General features: G+C 36.4%; 1 protein-coding gene across 2 annotated transcripts in view; it reads left to right on the forward strand.

Annotated features, from left to right (window-relative positions):
- Window positions 1-21,196, forward strand: part of VPS13B (vacuolar protein sorting 13 homolog B) — a 1,996,594-nt gene that overhangs the window by 726,111 nt on the left and 1,249,287 nt on the right. The gene's annotated exons all lie outside the window — the stretch shown is intronic.

Genomic DNA, 21,196 nt, shown 5'->3' on the forward strand with positions numbered 1-21,196 from the left:
AATTGGCCTCCCCGACAATGGGGATTATGTAGATCTAATGCATTTCTCAAATACAACCCTCCCCATGGCTGTTGGTATCTTACAGAAAGATATACCAATATCAGTAGAAAGGGCACATAGGTTGGGGCCAATCAGGGATGCTATAAACGACAAGAATTACAATAGACCAGTAATGGTTAAATATCTCAACTATCAGGACAAGATGAATATCTTAAAACTTTATAGAAAGATGGAGAATCTATATATTGGCCAAAGTAAAGTTTTAATATTCCAAGACTATTCCAGTGAGACCGCCTCTAAAAGAAAAGAGTTAGCCCCATATTGTACCAAATTGATTAATGCTGGCTTCAAGGCTAGACTGGTTTATCCAGCTAAAGTTGTAATAGAGGAACAAGATGGTAAATGTATCCTCAACAATACGTCAGAAGCCAGGGAATTTTGTAAAAATAAGAAAGTCAACTGGTAAAAATTGTAGACTACGATATGTCAAACTAGAAGCATACATGAGTATTATGTGTTTTTTAACTTTTAAATTGTGTGTTAGCCGGCTGCGGCTAAAATTGTTGATGTGTTTTGAGATGCCTATACTAGTGATCTGTTCGCAGCCCATGGATCTGAGTGCTGTCTTCTGTTTTTCTTTCTTATTCATTTTTTTTTTTCTTCTCTTCGGCCTTTCTCTCTCCCACATTGTCTCTCTCCCCCCTGGCCCACCCTCCTGTTAATACGAGTATGGTACATTGTATGAACTACTACCCCTATTTCTGACACCCTAGTACAATGATAGATAAATTAAAATGTCTCTCTTGGAACGTTGGCGGAGTAACATCTCCCAGTAAAAGGAAAATAATTATCAAACAACTCGCTAAATACAAACCAGATATTGTATGGTTACAGGAGACGCATTTAAAGAGAGCAGAGATGGAGAAGTTTAAATGTAAATGGATAGGTAAAGTTATCTTAGATTGTTCCAGGAGAAGGAAGGGGGTCGCTTTTCTTATTAACAAAAACTTACAACATAATATTCAGAATATCCAAATTGACACACATGACAGGTGGTTAATTTTACATATCGAGATTGCTGGGGTCCGATATGTACTGGCCAATATATATGGGCCTAATCATATAGATCAGGTTTTCTGGGATGATATTATTATCAAATTATCACCTAATTTAGATCAGAAAATTATAGTGGCTGGCGACTTCAATCTAACCCCTATGTCTTCCCTTGATAGATTTACACCCAAACAGTATATCCCCCCTCTAAAAAAAACTTGCTTATTTTGCCAGATCTGTAAAAATCTTAAACTTCATGATATCTGGCGTATTCAACACCCCGATACTAAACTATACAACTGTGAATCTAAATCCCATAGATCCTTTTCACGGATCAATTTTTTTTTAATTTCTAGCCCCCTTCTTAAAGTCAGAAGTAAAGCTCAGATAAATGACATTGTAATCACTGATCACGCCATAATCTTACTTGAAATGGAACTTCAACCTCCTCTGGCAGAAGCAACTAACAATTTCTATTTTCCAAAGCACCTAATAAATAACATCTCGTTTCAACACTGGATACATCATAAATGGCAAGAATATAGCTCTGACAATTATTTGCATTTAGATAAACCAGAAATTTTCTGGGAAGCCGCAAAGGCATTCTTACGGGGGCAGATTAAAGCCTATATGGTCATAGTCAAAAAGAAATACATTGCACGTGAATTGCAGCTATCAAACACAGTCACAAATGCTTACAGAAACTATGTAATTACATCGTTAAAGAAATTTTGGGACAAATATAAGATGGCTAGGCAGGATAGGGATCTTTTTTTAAAATCCAAATTAACCATGGAAGAAATGAGAATGAATGCCCTTTACGCGGGACATTATGGTAAATCTGCAAAATATCTCGCCAGACTTGACAAAGTCAGGAAAAAGAATAATATGATTGAGCAGTTAGTAATGGGTGATAAGAACTATACAGCACTGGCGGATATCAAAAATGTGTTTTTTGATTACTATCAAAAGATATATGCCGCCAAAACAATTGACCCAGAGGATAGTGTGAGGTTCTGGAACAGTATCTCATGTCCAGTAGTTTCTCCTGATCAGATCGAAGTATTGAATCTTCCTATAACAACCCTGGAAGTTACAAAAGCTTTAGAGGAAGCTAAACTAGGCAAGGCCCCTGGTCCAGATCAACTACCCGCTGAGTTTTATAGATTACTTAAAGATGAGACTGTGCCTATCCTTACTCAGCTGTTTAATGAGTATTATGTTAGAAAAAAAGCCATGTCCAGATTCTTCTCGGCGTCAATCATCACCCTTATACTCAAAAAGAATAAAGACCCTTCAGATCCTGGTTCATATAGACCAATTTCTCTACTGAACGTAGATTACAAACTGCTCACAACTATTGTTGCTAACAGACTTAAAAACATATTACAGGAAATTATTCACCCAGATCAATCAGGCTTTATGATGGGCAGATCCCCCACAAAAATATTCGTAGAACATACATGATTCTTGAACATCTATGGAATAAACGTCATAGAGACAAAGTAACATGTAAGCAGGATTTTGCCATGGTGATGATTGACGCTGAGAAGGCCTTTGACTCTATTATCTGGCAAGATCTTCACAATTCTCTGTCCAATTTCGGTTTCTCTGGAAACATAACCCATTTTGTGAAAGCCATCTATAACTTCCCCATTTCCACTATTTTGGTCAATGGTAGCCAAACCGCGTCTTTTAAACTAGAAAAAGGGACACGACAGGGCTGCCCTCTCTCCCCCCTGCTGTTTAATATCACAATAGAACCTATGGCAATATATCTTCGCAAAGAAATCTCAGGCATAAAATTAGGTTCCCAAATCTGTGTTCTTTCTCTGTATGCCGACGATTTACTACTTTATTTCAAAAACACTAAAAGAAATATTTCAAAAGCACTTGAAATTTTAGAACAGTTTAGTCTAATTTCCGGCTATAAAGTAAACACTCTTAAATCAGAGATACTATGGGTCTATAAACATAAGGAGAGCTTCCAGCAACATAATTTCAGAGAAGTGGAAAGTTTTAGATATTTAGGGATTCAACTGCATAGAGACCCTGAGCTATGGTATAAACTTAACTATACAGCTTTCTTTTCTAATATTATACATAGAATACATCGATGGACCCTATTTCCACTTTCACTAACTGCCAAAATAATGCTTATTAAATCTATTCTCTTTCCTCAGCTACTATATATAATGAATAACTTGCCGCTATTTATTCTGGATAAAGATATTAAGTTCTTCAATCGTGCGTGTGCGGATCTTATCTGGAATAAAGGTAGACATATGCTCTCTATCAGAAAGCTCTCTCAAGCTAAGGAATTTGGAGGCCTTGCATTCCCGAATATTAAGACATATAACATAGCCATATTGGCACGATTTGGAGTAGACTGGTTACTTTCTGATGACTATTTAACAAATAGTAAAGCGGAGGAGGAGCTTATAAAGCCCTTCTCCCTTATAGCGGCCTTACATTGCCCCCATAGACGACTCCCTGAAAAAATTAAAACACTAGTCAGTATTTTTAATACTGTTAAAGCATGGCAGCAACTTTGTTCCCGGTTAAAGATCAATTTTCATGTATCTAGCTTCCTTCCTATTAGAGGTAATCCAGAGTTTCAGCCAGGATTTCAATACACAATATACAATAGTTGGGCTAGTAAGGGCCTAACTTCGATAGTACAATTATTAGACGATGGATTTGGGGTGCGCACGTTCGAGAACATCGCCATACAGTATAATCTTTCGAACAAATCTTTCTATGCATATTTACAGATCCGCCACTTTATACAGGAAAAGCTGCATATGGGGCCATGGCCAGGGAAATATGATAGAGTTGGAGACTATATTAACTCATATAGCCAGGGGAAGCATTCAATCTCTCTATTATACAAAATATTGCTCGCAAAACAAGGCCAGCTAATCATGGAACAATGTTCAGCACACTGGGCTAGACATTTTGACGAAATTAATGATGAAACAATTAGTAAAAGCATCAAATGGGTGAATGATGCGCCCCTTCCCTTCTCCTGGAAGGAATCTCACTTAAAACTTCTCAACAACGCATATATTCCACCCAAAAGACATGCGCGCTGGTCATCAGAACAGCAAGGACAGTGCTATAAATGTAAATCCCCCCTAGCAAATTTATTTCACTGTTTCTGGTACTACCCAAAAATAAATCAGTTTTGGCGCAAAGTAAATTATTGGTTAAACAAGACTATACAGGAGCCCTTTTCATTTGATTTAAAAAAAAAAATTTTTTATGGTATCGGACTCGGTATCCCATAACCTAAGTAACACCATCACCTTAATAGTTAGGAATCTAATACTGAAAAATTGTAAAAATAATAAAACCCCTCCTTTTAGTTTATTCCTCCAAGCGGTCAAAGCACAGATTATGTTTGAGCAATATAATGTTTCCAGTACAAGCGAGAAGCAAATACAACGATTCTTTAACAAATGGTTGAAAGTAATACAGACCTATCCGCGCCCTACTCAATACATACTTACCAAAGCATTTCAGAGATCTGTATATTTTGAAGGCTTAATTCTACGCAATATATTCCCTGTATCATGGTACTAACATTTTTTTGTATAGGATGAGGGGGACAGGGGGAGGGGGATGATGGAGTAGAGAATTCCCAATATTTCAATATTTCCGGTTTTTTTTTCTTTTTTTTCTCTTTCGCTTTTTTCTTTTTGCTTTTTCCTTTTTCTTTCTTTCTTTTTCCTCCTATCTGCATTACAAGATTTATTTATGAGAAAAGAATGTCAGCAAGATATTGAGAATGTGTAAATATACAGATGTATGTTATATTTGTCAAGATATGTATAATTATTTCCATTTGTTGTTTATATCTGCTTCAAGCATGTATTGTGTTTTTTTTTTGCTGACTTGAAAATAAATGTTTTAAAAAAAAAAAAAAAGAGTTAATTTATTTTGTTAGATTAAAATTATATTTAATTTAGGTGGGGTTAGGGTTAGACTTAGCTTTAGGGGTTAATACATTTATTATAGTAGCGTTGAGGTCCGGTCGGCAGATTAGGGGTTAATAAGTGTAGGTAAGGTAGCGGCAACGTTGGGGGGGGGCAGATTAGGGGTTAATAAATATTATGTAGGTGTCGGCGATGTTAGGGGCAGCAGATTAGGGGTTCATAGGGATAATGTAGGTGGCGGCGATGTGCGGTCGGCAGATTAGGGGTTACGAAAATGTATTATAGTTGCGGCAATGTGGGGGGGCCTTGGTTTAGGGGTACATAGGTAGTTTATGGGTGTTAGTGTACTTTAGAGCACAGTAGTTAAGAGCTTTATGAACCGGCGTTAGCCCAGAAAGCTCTTAACTACTGACTTTTCTGCGGATGGAGTCTTGTCGGTAGAGGGTCTACCGCTCACTTCTGCCAAGACTCTAAATACCGGCGTTAGGAAGATCCCATTGAAAAGATAGGATACGCAATTGGCGTAAGGGGATCTGCGGTATGGAAAAGTCGCGGCTTGGAAGTGAGCATTAGACCCTTTCCTGGCTGACTCTAAATACCAGCGGGTGGTAAAAAGCAGCTTTAGGAGCCCTTAATGCTGCTTTTGACGGCTAACGCCAAACTCTAAATCTAGGCGTAAGAGGGTAAGGACTATCCTTCTGAACCGAGACCTGCTAACAGCCAATTTAGGCATCTTTTTGTGTATGAGGAAGGTTCTTGCTGTGGAAAACCCTTTTTTTCTACTATCCTAGTGATTGTCTTGCTTTACCTGCTTTACCTGCAAAAGAGTTTTACCTGAATTTCAAGGTTCCGCTTTTTCTTTCATGTTGGAGGATTTTTATTGGCTTTTAAACTTAGAGCTGAGTTATAGCTCTTACTTACGTGAGTACAGCTCTTTCCAACAATGCTGTGGTGTTTTAAACATGAGTTCACTATAATATTTACTTTTCTTTTTCTTGAAAGTCTTCGGAACGCTACAATAAGTACCATCATATACATTGGACTCTCATCTTGTGTCCTTTGTGTGTGCATTTAATCGCATTTTTTTATTCCATACTATTTTTTTCTAGTGTTTTCTACAAGTCTATTATTGTGTTATGTATTGCAGTCTTCTAAAAATGTTCATATGCTGGAAATTTTAACTTTTGAGCAGTCTTTTTTTTTTAACAATCTTTTTTTATGCAGTAAAGGCCCTTTTTTACTATATACATGAAAATCACTTCTCCTAATATATTTTGGAATATATGTTTTTCCAGTGTACTTTCACCTTCCCAGCAGAGTTCTTCGGTACAGGTTAGCAGAGTTCTTGGGGGCAGGTGAGCACAATGGTGTGTATTGAAAGGCACCTTTGCACTTCCATTCGGATGTTTTTTTCCTCTTGCCCTGTAATGCTGATTAATGAGATGCAGAATACTGGATGAGTCATTAATGATATCACCTGGGAATCTCTAGGACTCCTTTCTATTCTCGCACACACGTGCTCTCCCACCCTTATGCTTCCATTTTATGGAACAGTATATTATTTTAGATGTACAGTTTTAAAAGAGGACAACATGATTAAACGGGTCTATGCTATAGTTCGGGCATAATAAAAGTATCTTTTTCAGCTCTGTAATAAAATTAATGTTTGCACCGGCCTATGGCAGATCATTGTCAGATTTGTTGGGAAAGCAGGTGTGTTTATTGGACAGTGCTCTTCCACATTGTTTGTAAATAGTTTTAGTATTTTTACACATGTTGCTTGTTACATATGTAAAGCTGTTGGCAAAAAATATATATATACAGGATTATTAATTTCTATTTTTAATCTAATGCCAAGATTGTTAACTTTTTGTTACTCACTCGCTGTTTGTTGAAGAACCATTTTGTGTGCTCCATATTTGATTTAAATAAATGTATGTGTTATCTGCAGATCAACAGTCACACACTAATGAATACAAATTAAGATCATTTAGCATTACTACATTATTTACTTTTAGAGGAGCATACTTTATTCCTTAGGAATATTTAAGATTGTTCTTTAACAGAGTATATATATATGTATGTGTGTGTGTGTATTTAAAAAACAGGTGTTCTCCATGTGTTGCTTCCTGTCTTGTACATCAAACAAGTAATCTTACATTCTCAGTCTATTCTGCACTTTAACCTAATATAAAAGCTTCTGATATGATGAGGGTTTTAGACTATACCATCTCTTCTTAATAAAAAAGTGAATCATTACTGAATCCCAGAAGAAAAACTTTAAAAGAAAGAAAAACATATAAAATTGTATGAATCACATAATGTGAAACCAAATTTTCCCAAATAATAAAAATAAATAAAAGTATTTTAAAACTATTTCAAATGTTTTTAGGTATGACGACAAGCAGTGCACAGGGTACACTCACTAATGGTTTTAAAGTCCTGTGGGGTCCATCTGGATTCTATAAATATACATACACATTTATAATTTTGGACAGATATATTTGCATGGCTGTATCTATGTATTGGATGCTTATAGTACCGCAAGGCTCTGTCCTCGGTTCCCTTCTCTTCTCAATCTACACGTCCTCACTAGGTTCCTTAATAAAGTCCCACGGGTTTCATTATCATTTGTATGCCGATGATACCCAAATTTACCTCTCTGCACCAGAACTACCTCCTTCCTTGCTAAGCCTTGTGACTAACTGTCTCTCTCATATCTCATCTTGAATGTCCTCTCACTACTGCAAGCTAAATCTCTCCAAAACTGAGCTCCTTATTTTCCCCCCTTCTTCCAAAATTTCCACCCCCATGTCTCTTTAACTGTTGATAACTCCATCATTACCCCAACCTCACATGCCCAATGTCTTGGGGTCACACTCGACTCAGATCTTTCTTTCACTCCTCACATTCAGTCCTTGGCTAAAGCCTGCCGCTTCCAACTTAAAAACATTGCTAAAATTAGACATTTCCTTACACAAGACACAACAAAGATTTGAATCCACTGTCTCATCCTTTCCCGCCTCGACTACTGCAACTCTATCCTCTCTGGTCTCCCTAGCTGCTGCCTAGCTCCTTTACAATCCATAATGAATGCCTCTGCCAGGCTCATCTTCCTTGCTCGTCGCTCTTCATCTGCTGCACCTCTCTGCCAATCCCTCCACTGGCTTTCTCTTGCCTCCAGGATTAAACACGAAATTCTCACTCTGACACCCAAAGCCCCCAATTGCACTGCTCTCCCCTACATCTCATGTCTTGTCCCCAGATACTCTCCCTCTCGTCTCCTTCGCTCCACTCATGATCTCCTACTCTCCTCCTCTCTTGTTACCTCCTCACATTCCCGTCTTCAAGATTTCTCCAGATTGGCTCCCATCTTATGGAACTCTTTGCCTCGCTCCACAAGGCTCTCCCCTAGTTTTAATAGCTTCAAGTGCTCCCTGAAGACTCTACTATTCAGGGACGCTTACAACCTACACTAACTTTCCTATCTCCACTGCTATCCCCTAAAACCCCACAGCATGTAAGCCTATGAGCCCAGCTGTTTGTAGCTCATCTTCATAAGAGCCGACTGCAACAGTGCAACTCTCGGCAGGACCCTCTCTCCCTATTTGATATCTATAATTGTTTTTATATACCACCTATGTTCATAGCGCTGCGGAACCTGTCGGCGCTCTACAAATACCTGATAATAATAAAATAGTAGGGGATTGGTGATAATGGTTCCTTCCCCTAGGCCCAGTAAATTATATTTATGTTTCTGCTTTAGAATCGGAAAATCTGTTTTGTAGTCAGGGTTGGCTCAACCATGAGACCAAGTGGGTTCAATGGACTCAGGCAGCACTTGATAAGGAGCAGCTCTTCAGTAACTGAGTCAGTCACTATCTGATCCAGACCACTCCTGTCCTCTCTCTCTGTGGGGGAAGTCACAGGCTCCCAGCAGCATAACCTTATCAAGCACAAAGACACAGAACCAGTCAGGGGGCAAGTGTATCTCTTCCCCAACTTCTTTCTCACTAATTGTGCAGTTGTGCATAAGCATTGGTTTTATGTTGGTAGGCAGGCTTATTAAGGTCAGTGGTCATGCTAGCTAATTAATAATGCTACTACTGGCTTGGGGGTCATTGGATTCTTGGACCCAGGCAGCACACTATCTTGAGCCGGCCCTGTTTGTAGTGGTTGTATGGGTTTTAGTAGAGTATCCTACTTTATACCTTTTTGGTATTACTGAACAAAGCCACACTGCAATATACATATTTTGGTGTATATCTGTGCTATAATTTTACACATAATTCAATAAAAATATTAATTAAGAAAAAAACATGAATACATAGTTTTTCTTATGTGTATTTAGAAACACAATTCCTATTAAAAGGAAGTACCCCTTTATTCTGAATGTTAAGCTTTTTAGAATTTATTTTTTCAGAACAAACATACTTTATACTAGTTTTTTTTAACTATCTATTTTTGTTTTTCTAATTTAAAATCATTTTTAAAAACGCTGAGGGTAGAAATTTAGTGGCTGTCTACTGCATGAAAATGAGCCACAGGCAAAGAACATCTATATATTTTATGCAAACAATTATCAAGTTCATTCTAAGAGAATGTTTGTTACTTGTTTATTTATTTTTAACAGCTTGGAAACAGTTGATTAAAGAAAGAAATGGGGTGCATAATCTTTCATTCACAAGTTAGTCTTGTGCGTAAAGCGGTTGGTTTGCTATGGTTTGGGTTGCACAGCTGTAATACTGTGTCTTTATACAAATACTATTACTTTTTTCCAAAAAAAACAACAAAACACATCTTGACATTACTTAATAATTTTAATTTGGTATTCAAGCAGATCCTGTGCTTGAGGTGAGAGGAGGGAAATGCACTCATGCAGGCTGCTGGTTGTAGTCCAAGTATTTGATCAGAGATTGCTTATATGCTTAGCTAATGTGCTGTGCATTACAAGCTGAAATATATTGCACTGGGGAAGAAGGTGGAATATGTAGCTTTCCCTTTTCCAACGCTTGGTAAAAATAAAACCATATTACTCACTTTAAGCAGGTGCTTTTTATGTGAAGTTTTTAGGAAATATAGAGCAGCTGAGGAAATGATTGGTTTTCACTAATAGTGCTTTAGAGGCTAAATCTTTTAGTATTGTGGCATAAAATGTTTGTTTTACATTGCGTTTAATAGACAGAATATTCTGATGTAAAATATATATATACGTTTGGGGGGAAAAAAGAACAAAAGACAAGAACACTCGCATAAAAATTATGTATGTCTGTGTTTCTGTTTATCGATTTCTTATGTAATTGTACTAATTTATGTATCTGTGCTTGAACTTTGGGGAGATGTTATTAATGTGGATGCTCAAATTTCCCACCTATCCAAATACACCTTAATTAAATATTATGGGAGGTTTTAAGTAGCCAATATTGTTCTTCTTTAATATATAGTTTATCTGGCTTGTTCTTCTTATATAGGTTGTCAATATCAGATACCTGTGCTTCTCAGTTGAACAATGTACAATTAATTTCAGATACAAATGTGGCTGAAAGTATTGGTACCCTTCCTTCCTTTTTTTTTTTTTTTTTAGAAAAAACGCATAATTTTCTACGTTGACGAAAGTATTTTATATCCACCATTCTTTATTACGTACTACTTTAAACAGTAAAACAAATGAGAATGGCATGGACAACAAATATTGATACTCAACCTAATATTTCGTAGCAAGACAATAACTACAATCAAATGCTTTTTGTAGCTCTGAATAATATTTCTACACTTTTCAATTGGGATTTTGACCCACTCTTCTTGAGCAAACTACTCCAGTTCTCTCAGGTTTGATGGATGCCTTTTCTCAGCTGTGAGTTTCAGATCTTTACACAGATGTTCGATGAGATTCTGATCTGGACTCATATAAGGCCACGTCAGAATGTTCTAATATTTTCTTAGAAATTAGAATATGAGCCTACCTGGCTTTCACTTTCAGCAAAGAATACCAATAGAACAAAGCAAATTTACAATTGCATGCCCTATCTGAATCATTAAAGTTTTATTTTGACTATACTGTCCCTTAAATTTAGAAATTTTAAGAACATTTTTCAGACAATCCTTTAATTTTTTTTGTCCCTTAGTCCCCATAATGGTCAGAGGACTACATCATTTTTTTTTAGCTTTTTGACTACATCACTTGATTACCTAGGTTTATTTAGAGTCTTGCAAAACGCATTTTTGCCCTTTTTTTCAAGGTCACTTTCTTCTTCTTGGATTTTCAATAATTAGGGTTATATTGAATAAATTTGCAATGCAGCAACATACTTTCTCTAAATTCTCCCACTTTAATGTTTTTGGTTGGAAAGTCCTTCAGGCAGCAGTATCTGGTAATTAGTTGCCTTCCTAGAAAAAATGTTTATCCTGCCCAATTATTTGTGGGCTCCACAGCTTGGGTATTCGTTCCCATAAGTATTGGCTCTTGGACTCTTACCACCTTATGAAAGAAAATATAATGTATGCTTACCTGTTAAATTCAATTCTTTCATGGTGATGAGTCCGCCAGACCCGCCCATTTTCATTTTTTTTTCTAAAAGGGACACTGAACCCAATTTGTTTCTTTCGTGATTCAGAGAGAGCATGCAATTTTAAGCAAATTTCTAATTTACTCCTTTTATCAAAATTTCTTAATTATATTGGTATATTTATTTGAAAAGCAAGAATGTAAGTTTAGACGGCGGCCCATTTTTGGTGAACAACCTGGGTTGTTCTTGCTGATTGGTGGATACATTCACCCAATAAACAAGTGCTATCGAGAGTTCTGAACCAAAAATTGGCTGGCTCCTTAGCTTAGATGCCTTTTTTTCAAATAAAGATAGCAAGAGAACGAAGAAAATTGATAATAGGAGTAAAGTAAAAAGTTGCTTAAAATTGCATGCTCTATCTGAATCACGAAAGAAACATTTTTGGGTTCAGTGTCCCTTTAATTATTTTTTTCTGGTGATAGATTTAATTTGCACCTTATTTTCTCTCATTTGTCCTTTCCTAGCTTTCTACTTTTCCTTTCTTGGCTATACGTCAGACTAGAATACCAGAGGGGTGTGAGGGATTAAGTGCTCTTAGAGCTTTGGGAATTTTTGTCTCCTACTAGTGACCTGCAGTTGAATCCCAGGAGTAATGGCTCGTGGAGTCTCGCCACCATGAAAGAAATTAATTTATCAGGTAAGCATAATTTTTTTTGTTCTTCTTTTGTAGTCACTAAAGGCACCCCTTTATTTTACTGTTCAAAATCCCAAACTTACATGTGGATTTGCTCCAGACACATATTTTGCAGCTATATACAATTATATGGGAGTAAGCTCCTAAGGTAGCAGTACCTTTTGGGGATTTAAAAAAAAAAAAAAAAAAAAGATATTTTTATGGATGTGATATCATTTTTATGTCTACTCCAAGATTGGTTGATTTACTGGTAAAAAGATTGTTTTTTGATTGCTATTCTATGATGCTCAGTATCTCTGTTCTGTTTTACAATCAAACTAAAGTTTATTCAGTTTAGTAAACAAACATAATATATATAGTGTAATGTAAACATACTTGTATACAATGGTCAGCCGCATGGGTCATGCTAGAAACTAAATTTCTCCAATAGTTTAAAAATAAAGGAGTTATCTCCCCACGTAGAGATGATGTGTGTGTGCTGTCAATGTCAGTATAATGATGTATATGGCTATTGAACTTTTTTTTTTTTTTAATAATAGGATTTTATGAAACATAGGCAACTTTGATGCAGAAAAGTTAGCTTTTTATGTATTGTAACAACATTGGAAATAAATTATGGTAATTACTTCATTTCCTTTTACAATGCACAAAACTGTACTACGTGCTACGGCTCGTACAGAGAATTGCATTGCCTGTAGCCCTGTGATAAAAAGAAATGGTATAGGTTTAGTTCCTGCGTGTCTCCCTCAGCACCTACTAGCGTAAATGTCATAGGTACAAGCGCGCCCTGGAGGTCCGCCACAGGGGGGGTAACCCATCAGGTGCAACTGAGCCCTGGAATTCTGTTACTCCACCCGCGCTTTCCTACTCCTGTCAATGATTGTTTCTGCACAATCCTCTCCTGTTCTGTTTCCCAGTGACGCCACCTCCTCTTGGAGAGGTAGGGAAGTGACCTCAGCCTGGTGTTATTTGTTTATTGGGCCGCTCTTCTAGTCGGTTTATTAAGTCGGTATAGCAGCTTACTTAACCACAGGAGGTCCAGCCTGCACAGGTGCCTAAGCTCTCTAATCCCTCTCCTCGATTCCGTCTGTAGAGTGGCCCCAACCAGAAGCAAATATTCTGTAGAAAACAAGATTCCCGGAGAGCACTGCAGCAGAGATAGAGGCAGTGGTGCCTGGTGAGCATGAGCCATGTTCTGTAGGCCTCACCTGTGGCAGGTTGGGGTGAGAGAGGGTCAGGTAAGGGTTGTGCCTAACCTTTTTATTGAATGGAGCTCTGGGCATGTTGTGTGATGGGACCTGCCTCATAGGCTACTCTTGCTCTGAGTTGTTTGGTCACTGAGTATATGGGGATTATTGGGTGGTTGTAGGTGTCTTATTGTTCTTTTTACTTATTATGGCGATTATAAATATATTCAGCTCTTTTAAGATTACGTACTTAAATAAATCTGGTGATTTGTTTTTCATTTTTTTTTTACGTTTATTCTAGAGCATGTGGTGTTCAGTAGGTGTAGTTTTATAGTCATTTTTTATATATGCATGTTGGTCTGTGTTTGGTGTCCCCTCACATAGGCATCTGCACCCGGGCAACCCCCGGAAGCACAGTACAGTTTTCTTTCATGTAATTGGCAAGAGTCTATGAGCTAGGGACTTATGAGATATACATTCCTACCAGGAGGGGGCAAAGTTTCCCAAACCTCAAAATGCCTATAAATACACCCCTCACCACACCCACAAAGTAAGTTTGTGCTTAGTTTTTTTTTATTTTCTTCTATGATAAGCGCTTCTAAGCATTCTGAAGCCTAATTCCTCACAGAGTACAGTGTTAGTCAGAGGGATGTGAAGAGAGTATCGCCTATTAATTTTATGGTTTCTCTCGCAGGAAATCTTTTCATCGGTCGTAGGGATTCATCTCCTATCTCCCTTTTCAGATCGACGATATACTCTTATATACCATTACCTCTGCTGTTAGTTTTCAGTACTGGTTTGACTATCTGCTATATGTGGATGGGTGTCTTTCGGTAAGTATGTATCATTATTTAAAATACTCTCAGCTATGGTTTGGCACTTTATGTATTAATATAAAGTTTTAAATATATGTTTTTTACTTATATTTGCCATGAGTCAGGTCTAGGTATATTTCCCTTTTGCAGTCTAAACAGTTTCAGTATAGGAATAATGTTTGAGAAGTTTATTTAAACTCTTTTTTCTTACCTGGAGTTCAGTCTTTTTCTAATTTGACTTGTTTCTCAATGTTTTTCTCTCGCAAATCTAGGCTTGCGAGGACGCAAAATACTGTTATTTATTGCGTTATTCTTGGCGTAAAAATTTTAGGGCGCAAATTTCGTCATTTCCTGCCTCTTTGTTGACGCTAGTTGTTTTGGTATGAAGTTGCGTTTGTTATGATGCGAGTTGCGTCATTTCCTGGTGTTAATTTTGTGCCAAAAAAATGTTTAACTTCCTTTCACGTAATGCGTCATTCTTTGGGCCAAAATTTAGTTATTTTACCCATCTCCCTCTATTGCTCGCTGTTTTCATACATTTTTTGAAAACTATTATGCCTGCTTTTTTATTTTATTTTTTGATCCTATCTGCTGAAACTGTTACATTGTGGAAATTGAATGTTTTGCCTAATTTTATTTTTTCTTTTTTTGTTACATTTTACGAGATGTTTCATTCTGATCTTACTGTAGAAACTATGATGCCCTGAAACACAATTCTACAAAGCAAAGTGTGTTCTTTTTATTATTAAGCTGTTATTTTCTTCAGCTCAATTTTGTGGCATTTATTTATTTTATGCTTAAAATGTTTCTACATGTACAATGACATTTACTGTTTTTACTTATTCAGTTCATGTATTTAATTTCATCTGCAAACATCACATGCTATTGCTTTTATCATAAAGATTATGACTGCTATTATGCCTTTAAGTAAACTTACAAGGTCTTTTTAAAATTGTTTAGATTTAATTAATTTTGTTTTGACCAACAGCATACTTAAGTTTATTCTACTTATGAAGGTTTTCTTTGGCTCAAAAGATCCTGTATCAGAGACAGTTTTATTAAAAATTCTCCTTATTTTTCATTTGAACATTCTTTGTTAAGAAAATTTGTCATTTTTAGCTTTTAGGAGCCTAATCCTCCTATTAACTATGTTATTTTAAAATCTGGATTTTAAAATTTTAATTTTAATTTGTTTTTCCTATTCAAGATACTATCTGTATTATGTTCTAAAGTCTACAAATGCTTGTTCTAGATCCAAGGGTCTTGGATTCATATCCCAGCAGGGTTAATGCAGCCCTGTTGCCCATTTGAGGTCAATTTATTGTGTACCATTTTTTGGGTAATAAAAACAACTGCTTTTTTAGCTGCTAATTTGGTTATCTCCGAGTGCAAGCACTGAAAAGCTGTTTTTTTGTATCCTTCTGGGAGAAAACACTATATAATTACTTGTTATTCAACTGCATGAATGTACGGTTCTCTAACCAGTTCTTCTGGTGGGGGGCAGATTAAATAGTTTTTGGATGATTTCAGTCCAAAATCTTTATTATTCTTAGAGTCTGAAAAGATTTTTAGAATGAGACATTCTATGGGAAGATTCTTTCTTTCTCAGTACACTCTGTGAATTTTTTTCAGGAGTGTTTATACCAGTTCTTTAACAGGAACAGGGATTGGGTTTCTATTCAATTCTATTCTTTGTCCCAAAGAAGAAAGGTTTATTCAGTCCAATCTTGGATCTGAAGACTTTATATTGTTTTGTAAGAGTCTCAACTTTCAAGTTGGCGACTATAAGGACTATTATGCCTTTTGTTCAGCAAGGTCATTTTATGTCCACTCAATTTTACAGAACGTTTAGCCTCATATTTTATTTCATTCAGACCACTTTTGGTTCTGAGATTCTCTTTTTTAGATAAGCTTTACCAATTTGTCGCTTTTCCATTTGGTTTAGCAACAGCTTTATGGATCTTTTCAAAAGATTCTGGGTGCCCTTCTTTCTGTAATAAGACAGTAGGGTATTGTGGTGTTTCCTTATTTGGATGGTATCTTGGTATTAGCTTAATCTTTTCTTTTATTAGAATCTCTCATGAATCAACTAGTTTTGTTTCTTAAAGACATGGTTAGAGGATTTATTTTACCTAAGAGTTTTGTGATTCCTCAGACAAGGGTCACTTCTTTTTGGGTTTCTAAATGGATTCTGTGTTCATGACTTTGTCTTTATCGGATAAAAGTCGATCGTATTGGTTTTAGCATGTCTAACTTACAGTCTAGAACATTCCTTTTAGTGGCTATGTGCATGGAAGTTTTAGGTCTCAGAACTGCAGCTTCGGATGTGTTTCCCTTTGCTCGTTTTTCATCTGAGACCTCTTTTGCTTTGTATTCTGTTTCAATGGTGCAGAGATTGTTTTCAGATATCACAGTTGATATTCTTAAATCCCAACACTTAAAGGATTACTTTCTGTTATAATTTTTAAGCTAAACAACTAACATATTAAAGTTAATAAACATTAATTAAAACCTACTGACCTATATTTTCTCCAAAATGAAGTTTCATAACGTTCTAAAAGTTATATCTTTTATTCGCCGATGATGTCACGTTATCCTGCCCACTATTTTCAGCACTGAGTGTTCAAAATACTTAAACCAATAACTTTGTGTTTAAAGCGCCATTTTGAAACCTAGGTATTGTAAACGGATTGGTACAGAGCAAAGGATACCCACGGAGTGGGTTTGGAAAACAATTAAATTTGCAGACAAGATTTCTGATATACGGTAGAGATGTGTTAATGAAATGCTATTGATAAAAAGCGTATTTGGGGTAGTTAGTTAGTAACAGGCATAGAAAATATTTACTTACAGTGGCCCTTTAATCTCTTGGTGATTAGACTATTGTCGTTTTATTCAGGGGCCTCCTTTTGTTCTTAATGGATGCAAGTTTTACAGGTTGGGAGCTGTCTGAGGGTCTCTGACAGCACAAGGGGTTTGGAAACTTCAAGAGGCGAGGTTTCCAATCAATATTTTAGAACTTTTCAGAGCTCTTTCAGGCTTGGCCTCTTTTGGGAGAGAACTTTTCATTTTTTTGCTTTCATACAGACAATATCACAACTGTGGCATATGTCAATCATGGAATAGAGACTCGCAGTCCCTTAGGAATGAAAGAGTATCTTGAATAAGTTCTTAGGTGGAATTCATCTCCAATTTCTACGACTTATATCTCAGGTTTAGACATTTGGGAGATGGATTATCTCTGCCGTCAGTCTTTACATCAAGGAGAATGGTATCTCTATACAGATGTGTTTTCTTAATTTCCCAGGTACCTTTTCAGGTCCAGGGATTCTCAGGCTGAAATGGTGGATGTATTAGCAGTGTCTTGGTTTTGCCACCTGGCTACATACTTTTGCCTCTGGTTTTTTTCTTCCAAGGGTGATTTTCAAGATCATATTAGAACAGTCTCATGTGTTTCTGATAGCATCAGCATGGCCTCACAGGTTTGGTATGTGGATCTTGTCCGGATGTCCAGTTTCCATCCTTGGCTGCTTTTTCTTTGGCCAGCCCTCTTGCTTCAGGGACCATTTTTCCATCAGGATCTCAAATTACTAATTTGAAGGTATGGAAATTGATTAGTGTTTAGTCATAGGGGATTCTCTGACTCAGTTTTTATCACTATGTTGCAGGCTTATAAGTCTGTCTCACGGAACATGTATTATCAGGTTTTGAAAACCTATATTTTATGGTGTTCTTCTCATAAATTCTCTTGGCATTCTTTTAGAATTCTTAGGGTTTTTCAGTTTCTTCAGGATGGTTTTGATAAGTTTGTCTGCAATTTTTTTAAAGGATCAAAAATCTGTTCTTTCTGCTTTATTTCCTAGAAAGATTGTTTATACTTCCCGATAACTGTTTTGTTCAGGCTTTTTGGTTTGTATCAAGCCTGTTCATTTATTAATTCTCCTTTTTGGAGTTTTTATTTGGTTCAAGGATTTTGCAGGCTCTTTTTTTTGAGCCTATATTTTCTTTAAATATTATCTACTTTCTTGGAAAGTATTCTTTCTTTTGGCTATCTCTTCTGCTAGAAGAGTTTCTGATTTATCAGCTCTCTCTTCTGTGTCTCCTTATCTGATTTTTTCATCTAGATAAGTTGTTTTGTGGACTTCTTTTTTTCCTAAGGTTGTGCATTCGAACAACATTAGTAGAGAAATTGTTTTTCCATCCTTGTTTTCTAATTCTAAAGAATTCTTTGAGAGTTCTTTACATCCTTTGGAATTCTTTACATCTTTGTGGAATTCTTTATCGAGGTTATTAGGATTTCAGAAGACTTCTAGTCTATTTGTTGTTTTTTCTGATTTCAGAAAAGGTTAGAAATCCTCTGCAATTTCTTTAGCATCCTCATTAAAGTTTTTGTTTTTCAAGGCTTATTTGGAGGCTGGGAAGGTACCGCCTCAGAGATTTACAGCTCATTCTGCTAAATTCCATTTCTTGGGCTTTTTCAGATTGAAGCTTCGGATAATCAAATTTGCAGTGCAGCATTTTGGTCTTCTTTGCATACTTTTATTGTTTTTACCATCTTAATGTATTTTGCTTCTTCTGAAGCAGTCTTTGGTAAAAAAAAAGTTATTCAGGCAGCTATTTCAGTTTGATTCTACTGCTTTTGATTTAAGTTTTTTCAAGGAAAACTTAGTTATTGTGTGGATTTAATTTCTCAGTGGAAATAGTTGTTGTTATTTTATTCCTCACTCTCTAGTGACTCTTCTCTGGACTTCCACATCTTGGGTATTTCTATCCATACGTCACTAGCTCATGGACTCTTGCCAATTACATGAAAGAAAACATAATTTATTTAAGAACTTACCTGATAAATTCATTTATTTCATATTGGCAAGAGTCCATGAGGCCCACCCTTTGTATGGTGGTTATGTTTTTTTTTTTTGTATAAAAGCACAATTATTTTTCTGGTTCCTTATTATATGCTTTTTTACACCTTTTGTTATCACCTCACTACTTGGCTATTTGTTAAACTGAGTTGTGGGTGTGGTGGGAGGTGCATTTATAGGTATTTTGAGGTTTGGGAAACTTTGCCCCCTCCTGGTAGGGATGTATATCCCATACATCACTAGCTCATGGACTCTTGCCAATATGAAATAAATTAATTTATCAGGTAAGTTCTTACATAAATTATGTTTTTCTCTGGCCAGACATTGGAGGACCCAGGGGAAGAAGAGCTCTATATGGAGCAAAGCAAAATAGTTACACAAAAGCAAGAGGTGTTTAATGTTGTTTTGAGCCCATATTAGCTTCGTCAAATAAAGGGTGGAATTTAGCTTTTGAAAAACAATTGCAGCAAACAAGTTGTTAATTTGTTTTAAAACATGTTTTCATTTATTTGTCTATGTTGTTCTGTTAAGAACCTTACACCTGTTTGTTCTATTTTAAGGGGAAAAACTTTGGTTTGGGACTGGGGTGGGCCCATACAGTGGGCTGAACATACAGGAGTGAGGCTAACGGGGTGAGAAATAAAGGGTCTGGGCTGGGGCCCCCACAAATTTGTCATGCCCAAGGGCCTGCAAATGGCTGTGTTCAACATTCTTGAAATATGGGGTTACAATTGCAGTGTATTTACCCAGTCATTGCGGCAATAACTTTCTCTAACTCCAGTTTTACTTATGCTACACTCTTTTCTCTTTTCCAGACTCCAATATGTTCCCTTCTAAGTTACAGTTTAGTGCATTGTTAAAAAATTATCACTGAGAATCATAAAATAAAAGGGCTTCTACTTTGCCCATCAACGCATCAAATTGTAACTCTTCTGCTTGATATTTATAACAGATTGAAACTAGCTTAACGTGATATCCTTGTTGGAGACATTCAGTACAAAATACTGACAGTTCTAGAGTATTCTATTTGCTAAAACCATCAACATTCTTCTTTGTAGCCGACTTGGAATATATAGTCGGCCTTAACACAGTGTGTACTCCAACTCAAAACTTCTTAGTGGTCAACCAGATTTGTCCAATTATGGGGCGGAAATGCTGCTCTCTGTTGCCTTTTATTTTCCCCATTCTCAGTGCTGCTTGAGCCGCAGGATTTTTCATTACTTTCACATTAGAATAGAAATGTTTTCATCAGCAAATTTGTATCAGTGGTCATGTAAGTGACAGAAAATTGTAGGTGATCTTTATTGATATTTGTCTAACATAAATCAATGACATGATAAAACAATGGCAAGTTTTTCTTCGTAAATGGAAAGTGTCTACAGCTGCATTCATTACTTTTGGGGAAATAAGAACCTGGCCACCAGGAGGAGGAAAAGACACCCCAGCCAAAGGCTTAAAGGGACATGAAACCTAAACATTACCCAAACATACACTAATAATAACTGTCTGATAAAAATTATTTATTTAAAAAAAATATTGCACTAAAAAGTTATAAGGGCTTAAAGATAATGAGGTCTCATAGAAAAAAAAGACATGCAAAAGGCTTTAACATATATATATATAAAGAAGAAATGAAAGAACTTGCACTCACTGGACTTTTTAGTGTTAAATTTTACTTATCAAATATGCGATGTTTCGAGGATAATGTATCCCCTTCCTCAGACAGCAAGTGAATCAAAAAAACAGTGAATATATACACTTTAAACAAACAAAACCCCTCCCCCTAATTAGAGCAAAAAAACACCAAACAAGTTGCTATGGTGACCTATGAGTCACATTGGAAACATCATAGTGCTATTACCAGTAATAAATGTTTAAATGAGCCATCCCGGCCCCTAATGCACAAGTGACTAAACAGGTGATACATAGAAGGACTGTGCTAGCAATGCATACTAATGTATGTGGCGAAATGGTCCCGTTTCCTTTATCTGATTTGTTAAACTTATACTTCTGTTTTTGCAATATTTTACTCCTCAGTGTAGACCTGAGGTGTAATAACCAATGTAGTGAAGGTTTTCAGAATTATTTAGAGCAGCAGATTTTAATGACTGACTCCCACCATCTCCTTACTGGAGGCCCAG

The sequence above is a fragment of the Bombina bombina genome, chromosome 5 (genome assembly GCF_027579735.1).
Source record: "Bombina bombina isolate aBomBom1 chromosome 5, aBomBom1.pri, whole genome shotgun sequence".
Classification (NCBI taxonomy): Eukaryota; Metazoa; Chordata; class Amphibia; order Anura; family Bombinatoridae; genus Bombina; species Bombina bombina.